This window comes from Amblyomma americanum, chromosome 6 (assembly GCF_052857255.1).
Source record: "Amblyomma americanum isolate KBUSLIRL-KWMA chromosome 6, ASM5285725v1, whole genome shotgun sequence".
Taxonomy (NCBI): Eukaryota; Metazoa; Arthropoda; class Arachnida; order Ixodida; family Ixodidae; genus Amblyomma; species Amblyomma americanum.
In genome coordinates, this window is record NC_135502.1 from 161,494,421 (window position 1) to 161,510,741 (window position 16,321).

Sequence of the window (16,321 nt, forward strand, 5' to 3'; positions counted from 1 at the left end):
TGCCGGAAACGAAGAGCCCCCTGCGGCCCCGGTGAGCAGTACGGACCACAGTACTGGCGACCCTTCAGCGGAAGCTATTCCCGACATGCCGCCGTGTGCCAGCGAAAATGAAAATCAGCCTTGTGGACCTGGCCCAACGTTAAATGTGCACCAGGCACTCAGTGAAGCTTTGCAAGAGTATGGCACCGCCACTCTTCCTGACTCCACTACCACAAAAGCAGCAGCGATCGTCATGATCGTGGCGTTCGTCGTCGCCCACGGTCTCCCGTGGGACACCGTTGACGGCCTTTTGCGCCTCATCGACGCATTGTTCGGCTTTATTGGCAACGTGCTGCCGAAGAGCAAGTATTTGCTCAGGAAACTATGGAGTCCGCAATTGAATCGTCATGTAAAGCACCACTACTACTGTGCAGACTGTGGCAGCGTGCTGGACCCAGTGCATGGCATGGACCAGGCCCACTGTGCACTCTGCAGAGAAAACTCAAGAGTTTCAGTGCTGAAGGACAATGGATGCTTCTTCAGGATTATGAATGTGAAGGAGCAGCTTCATCAGCTTACTTATTTCTACATGCAAAGAGGCGCTATACAAAGAGCTGAAAAAAATGGAAATGCTCCAATGTACTGATCAGATCAGAGATATCACTAGTGGTCGCCTATATAAGAACCTTAGGCGCACTGGTAGCATCAATGGTCAAGACTTAACGATCACTATCAACACAGACGGGAGCCCAGTATACAAATCTTCAAGAACTTCTGTGTGGCCAATTCAGTTTGTTGTTAATGAGTTGCCGCCAAATCTTCGGCACCAGCATCCTGTATTAGGTGGACTCTGGTTTGGCCATGCACACCCCAATATGACAGTCTTCATGGACAAGTTTATTTAGGAACTCAATGCAGTTGGAAGAGTTGTCTGGAAGTTTTGCTCTGAGACTGTCAAATCCAATGTTCATGCTATATGTTGTACAGTAGATGCTCCAGCTCGGGCTGCCGTGGGAAACCACACCCAGTTCAATGGAAAGTTTGGCTGCCCGTGGTGCCTTACATCAGGAACACAAGTCGCAGGTATGATTTTTTTCATTTAATTCTGCAAGTGATTCTGCTTGCATATGTGCAGCCAAACTAGTCCGAGCCCGCCAGAAAATGCTTCTACAGTATAAACTCAAATTGTCGATCCACCTGAGGTGTTGTTAGGCAGGTTGGTTCATATCGAATAAAGCAGTATGGGTTTCATTTAAGGGACATTCACAAGACAGACCTGAGACGATGAGCACTGTGCAACCCATTGAAAAGTTCGAGTTTTGAGACATGCCACCAAGCGGCTTCGTGGCAGGCACTCCTCCGAGTTCCTATTACTAAATGAATGTAATGCATGAAACAGAGCTGTCAATTAAAAGTGATGCTGAGAATACAAGAATCAAAGCTGTGTTCAGAAAAAGGAAAGCAAAGGTTGTATTTTTGCCCTGTGCTTGAAATGTATTTGATGTCTTGTACTCTTCTTAACAGGTTTTGTCAGCTTCATTGTAGTATTTTGAGGTACCTCATTTAACCATTCAAAATGAGCACGAGGAATTTCCCGCACTCTACTGGTTTTTCACCTTGTATTTAAACCTTGTAGTAAGTGTGTGATACCTTGCATCTAAGAATTAATGATTGCAGGTGCTCGCCGCTATCTTGAGACAACAGGAGTTACAAGAACATCAGCGGGCATGCTTAAAGATATGGACCGTGCCCTCGACTGGAATGTGACCGTGAATGGTCTCAAGGGTCCATCTCCTTTAGTGAACCTGAAGCACTTTGACCTGGTGTGTAGCCAAGCAGTGGAATATATGCATTGCGTCCTGCTTGGAGTTGCAAGGCAGCTTACGGAGTTCTGGTTGGACTCGTCAAACTCGCATGAGCCCTTCTATATTGGTATGTGTCAATTCCTGCTTCACAGAAAGAAAGTTTGAAAGAAAATGCAAGATTAACTCTGATTGGGAAATCATTTGCGTGAGTGGAATGCTAAGGTAAGTGAGGCTAAAACAACTTATGAAAAAAAAATGTTATTGACAAATGGACAGACTGATAAGGACATGAGACAGTGACAGCACAAAGTGCATGTGCTAACTTTCAACTTAATTTTCATTGCAGCACGGCAGCATATATAGCACTATATAGCTAGGCATATATACCATATATAGCGGGACCACTAAAGAAAAAGAAGAAACAGTGCTTCTGCATCCTATTGTGATGAAGGGACATTATTTCTTCGCAAAAGATTAACTGATTGTGCACTAATGCACCCCACTCGTTCTTTGTGCATCAGGTGTGCCTCTATAATCTTGCAGACCTCATGATCCCTGCTTCTGGCTTCATCCATGCATTCTCAGAATAGCAGCTTTTACGATTTGCTGGGACAGTCATGGCAGTGCACACGCAAAAGACTATTTAAGGTTTGTGCCTCGTTACTTTTGCATTTACAAAGCCTTCATCTGTGCATTTTCTGGTGTGACAAATGTATACCTTACCACATGTCAGTGCAATATGGTACACCACCCTTTCTAAGCACTGAAAAAACTGTCTCTGATGCTTTTGCACTCCTGCAAGTGGTTGGAGAATGGTTGGTATGTGTAGGGTGGTATTATTCTTTTGTATCATTCAAATCTATTGTAGGCTTTTGCATGTCTATGAGCGGCAAAACAGGAAATGTATTTTGAATTCTTGGTACATTTCAGTTCACTGAAACTGCTATGCAGATTGCCTTCTAGTTAAGTACTCGACAATCGACCACATTCACAATATCAATCAAATGATAGAGAAATGTGCAGAATATTACGAACCCCAACATATTGCCTTCATTGACTATGAGAAAGCATTTGACTCGGTGGAAACCTCAGCAGTCATGCAAGCATTGCGGAATCAGGGTGTCGAAGAGTCTTATGTGAAAATACTGGAAGTTACCTATAACAACTGCACAGGTACCATAACCCACCATAAAGTCATAAAGATTCCAATAAAGAAGGGTGTCAGGCAGGGAGACGTGAACAGGTGGTGAGCCTGTTTACAGCTGGTATTCTGAGGCCTCGATTGGGAACAGTTGGGATAAGAGTTAATGGAGATTAAGAGCGTACGTTGTTGGGCTAGTCGGTCAATCATGGTAAATACAAGTGGGGGGGGGGGGGGTACTGCGCACAAAAAGACAAGGACAAGAAGATAACACAACAGGCGCAGCCTCGCGACTAACTTTATTGACAACACGACACTCCTTTAATAGTTTCAAACTGTCACATCACACACATCTGGAAACCAAAAACTTGTCTTCATTTTGATACAGTTTGATAGAAGGGTCACTTACGCAATCTTTATCCTTCTGTTTGATACAAAACGCCTCCACCAACTCACGCGCCACCTGGTCACGGCTCCTCCTCAAAACTTCTGTATCTGTCAGCAAAGGCAGGCACGGGTTATTGCGCGTAGCATCCGGGCATGCGCCACAATGCAAGGCTAAATTCGACCCTGTCCCTGATTTCATGGAACGCTGGTGTTCCCTTAAGCGCTCATTCAGACGTCGGCCTGTCTGACCGATGTATACCCTGCCACAGGTGAGGGGAACCTTGTATACGACACCCGTCTGGCACCTGACAAAACGAGTGGCATGACGCTTCTCGCAGTCCGCTTTCCTCTTCCCTCCGGACATGACCTGAGGGCACAATGAGGCCAACTTGCATGGGGCGGTAAAAACTACCGGCACGCCGTAGCGTTTCGCCACGTTCTTCAAGTTGTGGGAAATTCTGTGAATATACGGTAGAACCACTGGCCTCATTTCCTTAGAACGGCCACTATCCCGGCACGTCCTATCTTTCAGTTTGCGCAGAAGCTTCACTGCCACTGCAACAATGATTGAAGCAGGAAAACCAGCCTTCGTCATCCTAATAACCTGATTATTGAGGCTCTCGTTTTTGTTTTTGGTTTTCACATGTGTTTTTGGTTTTCACATGTGTGTGATGTGACAGTTTGAAACTATTAAAGGAGTGTCGTGTTGTCAATAAAGTTAGTCGCGAGTCTGCGCCTGTTGTGTTATCTTCTTGTCCTTGTCTTTTTGTGCGCAGTACCCCCCCCTTGTATTTACCTTAATGAAGATTACCTGAGTAATCAGCGATTTGCTGATGACAATGCCTTGTTATATCACTCAGGAGATGCAATGCACGATCAATGAGTTAGACAAACAGAGCAGAACAATGGGTATAAAAATTAACACTCAGAAAACCAAAGTAATGCTTAACAGTTCCACAAGGCAACAGCAGTTCACAATTGGTAGCGAGTTGCTGGAAGTGGTAAGGGAATATGTCTGCTTAGGGCAGGAAGTGACCGCGGATCTGGATCAAGAGAGGGGAACAACTAGGAGAATAAGGATGGGATGGAGCACATATATCAAGTTCTCTCAGACCATGATTGGCTGTTTACCAGTATCACTCAAGAGAAAAGCAAACAGCTGTATTTTACCGGTACTCGCCTATGGGGCCGAAACGTGCGGTCTAACAAAAACGGTTTAACTTAAGTTAAGGACAACGCAGTAAGCTATGAAAAGAAAACTGATAGGTGTAGCGTTAACAGACCGGAAGCGTGCAGAGTGGGTGAGGGAACAAACACAGGTTACTCATATCCTAGTCGAATTCAAGAGGAAGAAATAGGCTTGGGCAGGGCATGTAATGCGAACGCAAAATAACAACTGGTTCCTAAGGGTAACGGAGTGGATTCCAAGAGAAGGCAAGCGAAGCAAGGGGCTGCAGAAAGTTAGGTGAGCAGTCGAGATTAAGAAGTTTGCGGGGATACGATGGCCACAGCAAGCAAAGGACAGGGTTAATTGGAGAGACATGGGATAGGCTTTTGCCCTGCAGTGGGCATAGACAGGCTGACCATGATGATGAATCATTTTTCGCTTTGACAAGTACTACAGTGCAAGCAATAGAGCTCAGAACAGATAGTGAGGTATCTCAAAGGCAGTGAATTGTGGCAGACTGTGCATGTTTATCAGAGTAATTTAAAGTGAGAGATGAACCAAATTCCTCCTCTTAATTTTGCAGGCAATCCGTCTAGAGTAGCCATCCTGGACAGGCGGTTACTGAGCATATGCCCACCCCACTCTTTCACACGGCTGCCAAGGACCCTGAACGACCGGTGCTTCTGGAAAGCCAGCGAGTGGAAAAACTGGCTGTTGTTTTACTGCCTTCCAACTGTGTATGGTGTCCTGCAGCCACGTTTTTGGAAGCACACGGTGTTATTGGTTGAAGGTGTCTTTGCCCTGCTTCTTGACAATATCTCGCCAAGAGACCTTCAGCAAGCAGGTAACTTCAGCTTGTTTTGGGTAGTGGGTACAATGATTATGCTGTCACAGTATTTGTACGGTGGGAGACCAAATGAATAGCATCACAATGCATGAAGCTAGGCCGCCAAAAATAGGTGCCACGGATGATTTTACACTTTTTCGATTCATTCCAGCAAAAAATTTATTCTGAGAACAGAATATTGCTTCCATCTGCAAATTAAAGTGGAAAGTGCTGTGGTGACTTGCTTTTAATGAGTTTCTTTCCAAGAAGATTATGTTGTTCCCAGAAAAATTTTTTCGCTTCTCATACCTGTGTGCTGTAAAGAGAAATGTTCGAAAGGCAATCTTCCTAATCTGTCACCCAAGTGTCTATTCCTTTCTGTTTCCTCCTTTTATTTTCTGGTTTTGTTTTCAACCTCTTTCCTCTGTGAAATATTGGGAATTCAGTGACAAGACCTCTAGCAGTCGAAGTGTTTCACAGATGTGTGAGAAAACTAGTGTCTTTGCCACATGCACATGGTGGAATCTACAAAAAAGAAATGTATAGGTCCTCAATTGGCTGCAGAAATGGCAGTATTTTGAATTAGCTCCAAAGATACCCTATTCACAAAGGAACACCATAAATGTGTTTTCAGATTACCTACTCGTGAATTCCTACTATGTAGGGCACTGCAAGAATGCAGTGCTTTGTAGCATGAGCCGTACCTGCCTTCGCAACGTCAGACAGCTATTGGAGCTCTCTGGTAACAGGGGAGAACTGGACATCGTTCCACATCTGCATTGCGAGATATATCTAAGCTGTGACTTAAGCGCATTTTATGAAATATGTAGCGCTTACATAGTGAATATAATCAAATGGACGTAACTCCAGTTTGGTAAAGAATGACATATCTCTAGCCTGGTAAATGAATGAGAGCAGTCTAATAGTAGCTGTGAGACATTCCTTTGCATTGAAGGCTGCCTTATATCGGAGCCTAGCATAATTCAAATATCGAATGTTATAGCAAAGCCTTCCTACTTTTTTCAGCAAGCCGACTACATGACTTCGTGTCCAAGGCAGCAGGGTATTATGGACAGCGTTTCATGACCTTCAACGTCCATCAGCTCCTGCACCTGGCCAAGAATGTCGAGAACCTTGGACCACTGTGGGCGAATTCTGCCTTTCCATTTGAGACTGGAAATGGAAAGGTAGTGAAGATGGTGAAGGCAGCTAAAGGGGCCCCCATGCAAATTTTGGAAAGAGTTGTTGTTGAGCAAGCGCTGGATGTAGCCCTTCACTCACTTTCTTTGCCCAATAATGTCAAATCATTCTGTAGTCGAGTTTTTGGTAATTGTGGTACACAAAAGGCAATTCACATGGGAGACATCTGCTTGTTTGGTGCGCCAGTCAAGCCATGCCTAACACTGCAGGAGGAGCAGGCAGTGAAGGGATTTTTAAACAAGCAGTGCACCAGTGTGAATGAATTTTTCAGAATGAGTTTTCAGGGTAGTACAATTCATAGCGAACAATACAAAAAGGCAAAGAAAAGCAACAGCTGCGCAATAGTCACACATAATAATGACTTTTTTTTGTCCTGCGGATTCTGTAAGTTCATCCAGTTGGTGATCTTTCTGGCACAGTGGTTCTGCTGTGTCAGAAATTGGGACTCGATAGCGTTGAGGGCCTGCCTTCCCACATTAGAGCATGTTTTCGGTCCCCATTTACCACCTGTGCTGTTCTCACACCGTCGGATGTGGCAATGCCATGCCTTCTCATAGACTTTACAGCCGAGGCCACATCCTATGTGTGTACTTTGCCCAACTTAATTGAGCGTGACTGACTTCAGACAGTCATCTGTGTTTTTGTGGCACTGGAAAGCAGGCTTATGTACAGTCTTTGCCCAAAAGCAACTGAGCAGCCATGCCAGCAGCCGAAGCAGGCTTGCAGCTGAATGGTGGTATGGTTTCCAGCACTGGAAACCGCTCCCAGATGTGCAATAGCACTGCGCATATGCTACCTGCTTTCTCATCATCCAAGAAAGGAGAGCGAGGACGTGCATTTAGCTTACATCAGCAGGGGCTAGTATTGGGGACTGCAGCACCGCCCCTCTGCTGCTAGCCTGTTCTGGCTGCTGGCATGGCTTCTCAGTTACTTTTGGCAAAAAACAATATGTGTTCATGCGGTTGTTATGAAATGCCTCTTCAGTATAACTTTGCAACTTTGGCTGTTTACATCTTGATGATGAATCTCATTTCTGTTACGCAAAAGCAGCTGCAAAAGAGTGCCTTAATTGGGCTTGTACGTTCTTGCAAGTGGGCGTCTCTGGGGACTGAACCATGCACTTCCTGCATATGAGGTGGATGCCCAAACTACTAGGTAACTGCTACGACATGTGCACATTATTTGAACAAAAACAGCGCAGGAACCGGGACAAGAAAGAAGAAGCGCTTGTCCCGTCTTCTTTCTGATCCTTGTTGCTGCGCTGTTTTCGTTCAAGTATGTACCAACTCGCTCAACTCGACGTGTTACTGAAGTTCATTTCTTGTACATTGAGCCCTGTTTCATGTATAATCCCGCTCTATTTAACACTCAGAGCGCCTTAGCGTCCCTAATGACACTACGTGCTTCTAAAGTAAGCACAGCCTCTTGGCATGCTAGATGGGCTCTACGGCGTTTGTCCATTCTTCTTCTTTCTTGCTCCTGTTCCTGCGCTGTTTTTGTTCAAGTATGTACCAACTCGCTCAACTCGACGTTAAGCGCGGTTTAAGCGCGCAAGATAGCGTCCTGGAGTTGATAAGCCACGTTGAACATCAGAGTGCTTTTGGACTTTCAACACTAGCTATTTTCCTAGACGTATCAAAGGCTTATGGTAGCGTCCTCCAGAGCTCAATACTGAATAGTCTGCAGGTCATAGGCGTACAGGGCTATCTTCTGCGATTCATTCACTCATTTCTCAGTGATCGTAAATTTCGAGTGCGGTTAGGCAGTACAATGAGCTCCAAAAGGGCGGTATCGCGAGGGGTACCTCAGGGTAGTGTCCTGTCCCCAACGCTCTTTAATGTCGTCATGGCTGGTCTTCCCGCAAAAGTGCAAAAACATTGTAATCATGTCCATATGTCGATATATGCAGACGACATTTGTCTTTGGTTAACCGGATATCAACACAAACGCTTAGCTCTACTAGCGCGACAGGCCGTGCTTTCAGTTAAACGTTACCTTCAAGGTGTTGGGTTGACTCTCTCGGTGGAAAAATCTGGCTTCGTCCTGTTTCCAGGTAGGGGACGACGGTATGCGCGGCGGAGCATAGACCTTGATCAGTCTTGCCTTCATCAGGTTAACCACATACGTTTTTTGGGCGTCACTATTGACTCACGTCTACAGTGGCGACGAGCTGTGACTCGATTGTGGATTCACTATCTTCGCGTCTCAATGTGCTTCGTAGAGTAGCTAGTGAGCAGTGGGGAAACAATCCTGCTTCAATGATCAGGCTTCACGATGCCCTGGTGACAAGTCGCATAATGTACCAGCTCCCTTTACTTTCCCCCTCGGTATCGCAGCTGGAACGCCTTGAGGTTTTGCACAGAATGGGACTAAGGAGGGCTCTCGGCGTTCCGTAGGCTGCTCCAAACAATGCAGTACTGTATGCGTCTCAATCGAAACCTCTTCGGCTAGCCGCTTCACAAAGACCTTTGCTGCAAATTGGCCGCCTCAGAGAGACTGTTGCCGGGAGAGCGCTTCTACAGTGCCTTCGAAAGAGATCTGAGTCCGGGGCGTACTTGGCTTTAAGTACTCTTCGTTCTCTGGGTCTCGACCTTCGAGATCGACCTAAGACGTTGAAGCCACCTTGGTCATTTCCGAGCCTCGATTGTTCCTTGACAATTCCCCACGTTCGCGCTAAGCGGAATTCTCCTTTAGCGGCAATGCGTTCGCTCGTACTGGAACATCTTGAGACCGAATATGCCAGTCTTCAAATTTTTACAGACGGCTCTGTGGACAAGGTCAGAGGATCTAGTGCAGCTGCTTTTCATATTCCGTCTTTGAAGTATGATTGGTCTGTTCGTTTTACTAAAGTCGTGTCCTCCACAATGGCCGAAAGCATTGCCATTGAGGCAGCTCTAAAGAAGCTACGGTGTTGTACGCCTCAACCTACTGTCATAATTACGGATTCAAAATATGCCCTTCAAAGGTTAGAGTACGGGTTCCCCACTGATGCCTTGAGTTTTAGATCCCTACGTTTGGTGCAGAATCTACATAGCAAAGGCTTCTCTATACGTTTTCAATGGGTGCCCTCGCACATAACCTCGCCCATACAGCTCTCTCCGGGATTCCAGTACATAGAGTCCCTCGTGAAGTCAAGCAAATGTTCAGAGATGTGGTGTTGTGCCACTTCAGTTCTTTGTGGAGCTCTCCTCATCAGCCATGTGTGACCAAGGGTCTCAAAAGGTGCCAGGCCACTTTGCTGCACCGCGTTCGCACAGATTCTGCTCGTACGCCGGCGTGGATGTATAAGACTGGCCTAGCGTTGTCACCATTGAGTTCAACGTGTGGTGTGTGTGGTGACATAGAACATTACCTCTTGTGCTGTACTTGGTACAACGCGGAACGGGCTGTGTTATTCGGATCCCTCAAGAAGGCAGGAGTTCCTCACAGTTCTCTTCAGGACATTGTTTTCCCGCGCGGGAGGCAGTCGAGTAGAAGGGTTGCTTCTCGCCTTCTTCTACTTTACCTGCAGGACACGGATTTGGCCTCCACATGGTGACCTCAGGAGTGTCCATTTGGGTTTTTGCGGACAGTGTTTCTGTGACTTCTATTTAAGTGTCGCTAAGGTGGAGCAATTGCCGGCAGCAACTGCAAGGCTAATCCCACCGGGAGTTTACAACCACTCAACTCAACTCGACGTGTTAGTGAAGCTCATATCTTGTACATTGAGCCCTGTTCCATTTATAATCCCGCTCTATTTAACAACCAGGGCGCCTTAGCGTCCCTAATGGCACTACGTGCTTCTAAAGCAAGCACAGCCTCTTGGCATGCTAGATGGGCTCTACAGCGTTTGTCCATTCTTCTTTCTTGATCCTGTTCCTGTGCTGTTTTTGTTCAAGTATGTACCAACTCGCTGAACTCGCCGTGCTACTGATGTGCATGTTGGCCAACTTAATTGAGACTACACTGATGCTTGAAAGAAACTGCTCGTATTTTGCGATCCTGAGATGATGCTGATGGGTTTTTTATAGCGCAAGGTCATCTGTGGCCAAAGAGCAGCATATCACAAGGCATTTTTCTTCTACTCAAGGTAGGGTCAAAGACCCATTTTCCAAGCATTTTCACCCTAAATAAGCCAAGCACCAGACCAGGGGAAAGCTTGTACCCTTTGTATTACCGGTGGGTACCTGGTGGCACTGGGGTGATCCTGGAATGAAGGCATATTTTGTACATATACTATATTGAAGTAACTTCTATTCTGTGCATCTGCAGCTGGGACCACATGCCAACTGCCCAGTTTGATTTAGTGTACTGATTTTCAATTTTTTTTTGTGATGCTGAAATGAAATAATATTGTAAATATTGAAGTACCTTCTATTCCTATACTGTTCATTTCTGGCTGAGTGCTTGCTGAATATGTTTGTTTTCCCGACTTCCTTTATTTTGGCTGCTTTCAAACAATCAAATTTGAAAGATTCACTCGTTATTTGTGTTTCTGAAGTATTCGGAAGTACATTAATGAGAGGCAGATGCCACCACGTAGTGCTTATGCACTGTAAGGACAATTGTCATTGTCGGGCATTGCATGCATGAAATGAAAGCCTCACCTTGTGAAAGTTGTTTTTGATTCAGCACACCAATCACTAGTGTGCTGAAAGCCGGCCAAGTTACATGTTAAGATACTGTAGGCATCATGATGAAATAAACAATTTATTTCAGAGACAGTTACTGATGTACTTACATAAATCTTATTTTAATTGACCTTCATGATGTGTCATAAGAATTGCAACAATATTCATGTCACCCACCTCACACTGACTTTGTAAATACTTCTAGTACAAGCTGCAACATACATCATCAAACTCTGATATCGCTCTCAAGTGATATTATGGTCGATTTTGTGACTGGTCAACAAGATGAATCATACATCACAGAAGTTCTGTCATAAGTCGTAGATTCCCCAATGATATCGTGTCTGACAGTATGATATACCATGCAATATGAGTCGCACATCATAGAAGCTTCATCATAAGCCATAGATTCTGCAACGATATCGTGTCCGACTGTATGATATACGATGAAACCTGAGTCGTACATCGTAATAGTTTCGTCATAAGTCGTAAATTCGGCAATGATATCTTGTCTGACTGTATGACATATGATGCAATCCGAGTCGAACATCATAGAAGCTTCATCATAAGTCATATTTTGTATGGTATACCATTCATCTTCAATGAGTTGTCATACAATTTTATGATTTGTCATAAAAATACTGACAAGATCATAGATCATAGCCATAGACTTTTTTCAGCAGGGGAGACGCTGGGTGCGATCCCAGCATACGTCCCTTATACTTCCGCACACCCTCGTTTCTCGTGCTTGCTGGCTGCTGAAAGCTGCTTGTAGAAATGTCACTTTTCCATATGTGACATTTTGGCGGAGGCGCTGGGAACGATCCCAGCGTACATGCCATACGCTTCCGCACGCCCTCATTTCTCGTGCTTGCTGGCTGCTGAAGGCTGCTTGTAGAACTGTCGCCTTTCTATTTGGTACATTTTAGTGGAGGCGCTGGGAACGATCCTAGCGTAAGTCCCATAGACCTCCGCAAACTCTCGTTTCTCGCGCTTGCTGGCTGCTGTAGACAGCTTATGGAACTGTCGTCGTACCGTATGTGGCATTTTTGTGGAGGCGCTTGGACGCGATCCTAGCGTGCATTCCATACAATTCCTCAAGCCCTCGTTTCTCGCGCTCGATGGCTGCTGAAGGCTGCTTGTTGAACTCTCGCCTTTCCATATGTGACATTTTGTTGGAGGCGCTGGGCGCGATCCCAGCGTACGTCCCATACACCTCCGCAAACCCTCGTTTTTCATGCTTGCTGGCTGCTGAAGGCTGCTTGTAGAACTGTCGACTTCCCATATGTGACATTTTGGTGGAGGCGTTGGGTGCGATCCCAGCGTACGACCGATACACTTCCGCGCACCCGCGCTTCTCGCGCTTGCTGGCTGCTGAAGGCTGCTTGTAGAACTTTCGGTTTTCTATTTGTGACATTTTGGTGGAGGCGCTGGGTGCGATCCCATCGTACGTCCAATATACTTCTGCACACCCTCGTTTCTGGTGCTTGCTGACCGCTGAAGGCTATTATAGAACTGTCGTCATACCATGTGTGGCTTTTTTGTGGAGGCGCTTGGACGCGATCCTAGCGTACATCCCATACACTTCGTCACGCCCTCGTTTCTCGAGCTTCCTGGCTGCTGAAGGCTGCTCGTAGAACTGTCGCCTTTCCATATGTGACATTTTGGTGGAGGCACTGGGAACGATCTTAGCGTAAGTCCCGTAGACCTCTGCAAACTCTCGTTTCTCGCGCTTGCTGGCTGCTGTAGGCTGCTTATGGAACGGTCGTCGTACCATACGTGGCATTTTGTGGAGGCGCTAGGACGCGATCCTAGCGTACATTCCATATAGTTCCTCAAGCCCTCGTTTCTCGCACTCGATGGCTGCTAAAGGCTGCTTGTAGAACTACCGCCTTTCCATATGCGACATTTTGGTGGAGGCGCTGGAAACGATCCCAGCGTACGTCCCATACACTTCCACACACCCTCGCTTCTCGTGCTTGCTGGCTCCTGAAGGCTTCTTGTAGAACGGTCGACTTACCATATGTGACATTTTGGTGGAGGCGTTGGGTGCGATCCCAGCGTACGACCGATACACTTCCGCGCACCTTCGTTTCTCGTACTTCCTGGCTGCTGAAGACTGCTTGTATAACTGTCGCATTTCCATATTTGACATTTTGGGGAGGGGCCGGGCACGATCCCAGCGTACGTCCCATACACCTCCGCATACCCTCGTTTCTCGCGCTGGCTGGCAGCAGAAGGATGCTTTTGGAACTGTCGTCGTGCAATACGTGGCATTTTGGTCGAGGCGCTTGGACGCGATCCTAGCGTACATCCCAAACACCTCTCGCCCTCGTTTCCCGCGCTTGCTGGCTGCTGAAGGCTGCTTGTAGGACTGTCGCCTTTTCACATGTGACATTTTGGTGGAGGTGCTGGACACGATGCCAGCGTACGTCCCATACACCTCCGCATACCCTTGTTTCTTGCGCTTGCTGTCTGGTGAAGGCTGCTTGTAGAACTGTCGCCTTTCCATATGTGACATTTTGGTAGGCGCTGGGTGCGATCCCAGCATATGTCCCATATACTTCCGCACACCTTCGTTTCTCGTGCTTGCTGGCTGCTGAAGGCTGCTTGTAGAACTGTTGCCTTTACATTTGTGACATTTTCGTGGAGGCGCTGGAAAAGATCCTAGCGTAAGTCCCATAGACCTCCGCTAACTCTCGTTTCTCGCGCTTGCTGGCTGCTGTAGGCTGCTTATGGAACTGTCGTCGTACCATGCGTGGCATTTTTGTGGAGGCGCTTGGACGCGATCCTAGCGTGCATTCCATACACTTCCTCAAGCCCTCGTTTCTCGCGCTCGATGGCAGCTGAAGGCTGCTTGTAGAACTGTCGCCTTTCCTTATTTGACATTACGGTGGAGGCGCTGGGCGCGATCCCAGCGTACACCCATACACTTCCGCGCACTCTCGTTTCTCGTACTTGCTGGCTGCTGAATACTGCTTCTATAACTGTCGCATTTCCATATGTGACATTTTTGTGAAGGCGCTGGGCTCGATCCCAGCGTACCTCAAATACACTTCCGCACACCCTCGTTTCTCGTGCTTGCTGGCTCCTGAAGGCTGCTTGTATAACTGTCGCCTCTCCATATGTGACATTTTGGTGGAGGCGCTGAGACCGATGCGAGCGAACGTCCCATACACCTCCACATACCCTCGTCTCTCGCGCTTGCTGGCTGCTGAAGGCTGCTTGTAGAACTGTCGCCTCTCCATATGTGACATTTTGGTAGACGCGCTGGGCGCAATTCCAGCGTGCGTCCCATACAATTCCGCATACCCTCGTTCCTCACGCTTGCTGGCTGATGAGGGCTGCTTGTAGAACTGTTGCTGTTCCATATGTGACATTTTGTTGGAGGCGCTGGGCGCGATCCCAGCGTACGTCCCATACACCTCCTCATACCCTCACTTCTCGCGCTTGCTGGCTGCTGAAGGCTGCTTGTAGAACTGTCGCTTTTCCATATGTGACATTTTGTTGGAGGCGCTGGGTGCGACTCCAGCGTACGTCCCATACACTTCCGCACACCCGCGTTTCTCGCGCTTGCTGGCTGCTGAAGGCTTCTTGTAGAACCTTCGGCTTTCCATTTTGGACATTTTCGTGGATGCGCTGGACACGATTCCAGCATACCTCCCATACACCTCCACATAACCTCGTTTCTCGTGCTTGCTGGCTGCTGATGGCTGCTTGTAGAACTGTCCCGTTTCCATATGTGAATATTTGGTGGAGGCGCTGAGCACGATACCAGCGTACGTCCCATACACCTCCGCTTACCCTCGTTTCTCGCGCTTGCTGGCAGCTGAAGGCTGTTGTGGAACTGTCGTCGTACCATGCGTGGCTTTTTTGTGAAGGCGCCTGGACGCGATCCTAGCGTACATCCCATTTTTTCGTCACGCCCTCGTTTCTCGCGCTTGCTGGCTGCTGAAGGCTGCTTGTAGAACTGTCGCCTTTCCATATGTGACTGTGGTGGAGGCGCTGGGTGCGATCCCAGCGTTCGTCACATACACTTCAGCGCACCCTCGTTTCTCGTACTAGCTGGCTGCTGAAGACTGCTTGTATAACTGTCGCATTTCCATATTTGACATTTTGGTGGATGCGGTGGGCACGATCCCAGCGTTCGTCCCATACACCTCCGCATACCCTCGTTTCTCGCGCTGGCTGGCAGCAGAAGGATGCTTGTAGAACTGTCGCCTTTCCATATGTGACATATTGGTGGAGGCGCAGGGAACGATCCCAGCGTACGTCCCATACACTCCGCACACCCTCTTTTCTCGTGCTTGCTGGCTGTTCAAGGCTGCTAGTAGAACTGTCGCCTTTCTGTGTGTGACATTTTGGTGGAGGTGCTGTGAACGATCCCAGCGTACATGCCATACGCTTCCGTGCGTCCTCATTTCTCGTGCTTGCTGGCTGCTGAAGGCTGCTTGTAGAACTGTCGCCTTTCCATGTGTGACATTTTGGTGGAGCCGAAGGGAACGATCCCAGCGTACGTCCCATACACTCCGCACACCCTCTTTTCTCGTGCTTGCTGGCTGTAAAAGGCTGCTTTTAGAACTGTCGCCTTTCTATATGTGACATTTTGGTGGAGGCGCTGGGAACGATCCCAGCGTACATGCCAAACGCTTCCGCACGCCCTCATTTCTCGTGCTTGCTGGCTGCTGAAGGCTGCTTGTAGAACTGTCGCCTTTTCATTTGTGGCATTTTGGTGTAGGCGCTGTGATCAATCCTAGCGTACGTCCCATAGACCTCCGCAAACCCTCGTTTCTCGCTCTTGCTGGCTGTTGAGGCTGCTTATGGAACTGTCATCGTATCATACGTGGCATTTTTGTGGAGGCACTTGGACGCGATCCTTGCGTACATTCCATACACTTTGGCATATCCTTTTAAACAAACACTCGCCAAAGTCATAAAGGAAAAAAATAACCGTAAGAGAATTGACGTTTCGGCACCACTACGGGTGCCTTGCTCACAATGGGATGAAAAACGAGATGTGCTGCTGCTTATGTAGGGAAAACATTGCGTATCGTGCGGATGTAGATCTCGGGTAGATTGCCCTGCGTCCTGTTAATCGCTTGGCTTGTCATTTGTATGTGAATGGATTCCTTGAGCAGACGAGTAGATAATGATTTTTCTTTCTCAATTTTGCGCGTGGAATCCCAGTCAATCAAGTGGCCGTGT

At 47.3% G+C, this 16,321-nt stretch overlaps 1 pseudogene; it reads left to right on the forward strand.

The window, feature by feature from the left end:
- Positions 1-232: 232 nt before the first annotated feature.
- On the forward strand, positions 233-10,787 carry LOC144095590 (uncharacterized; annotated as a pseudogene).
- Positions 10,788-16,321: the final 5,534 nt, after the last annotated feature.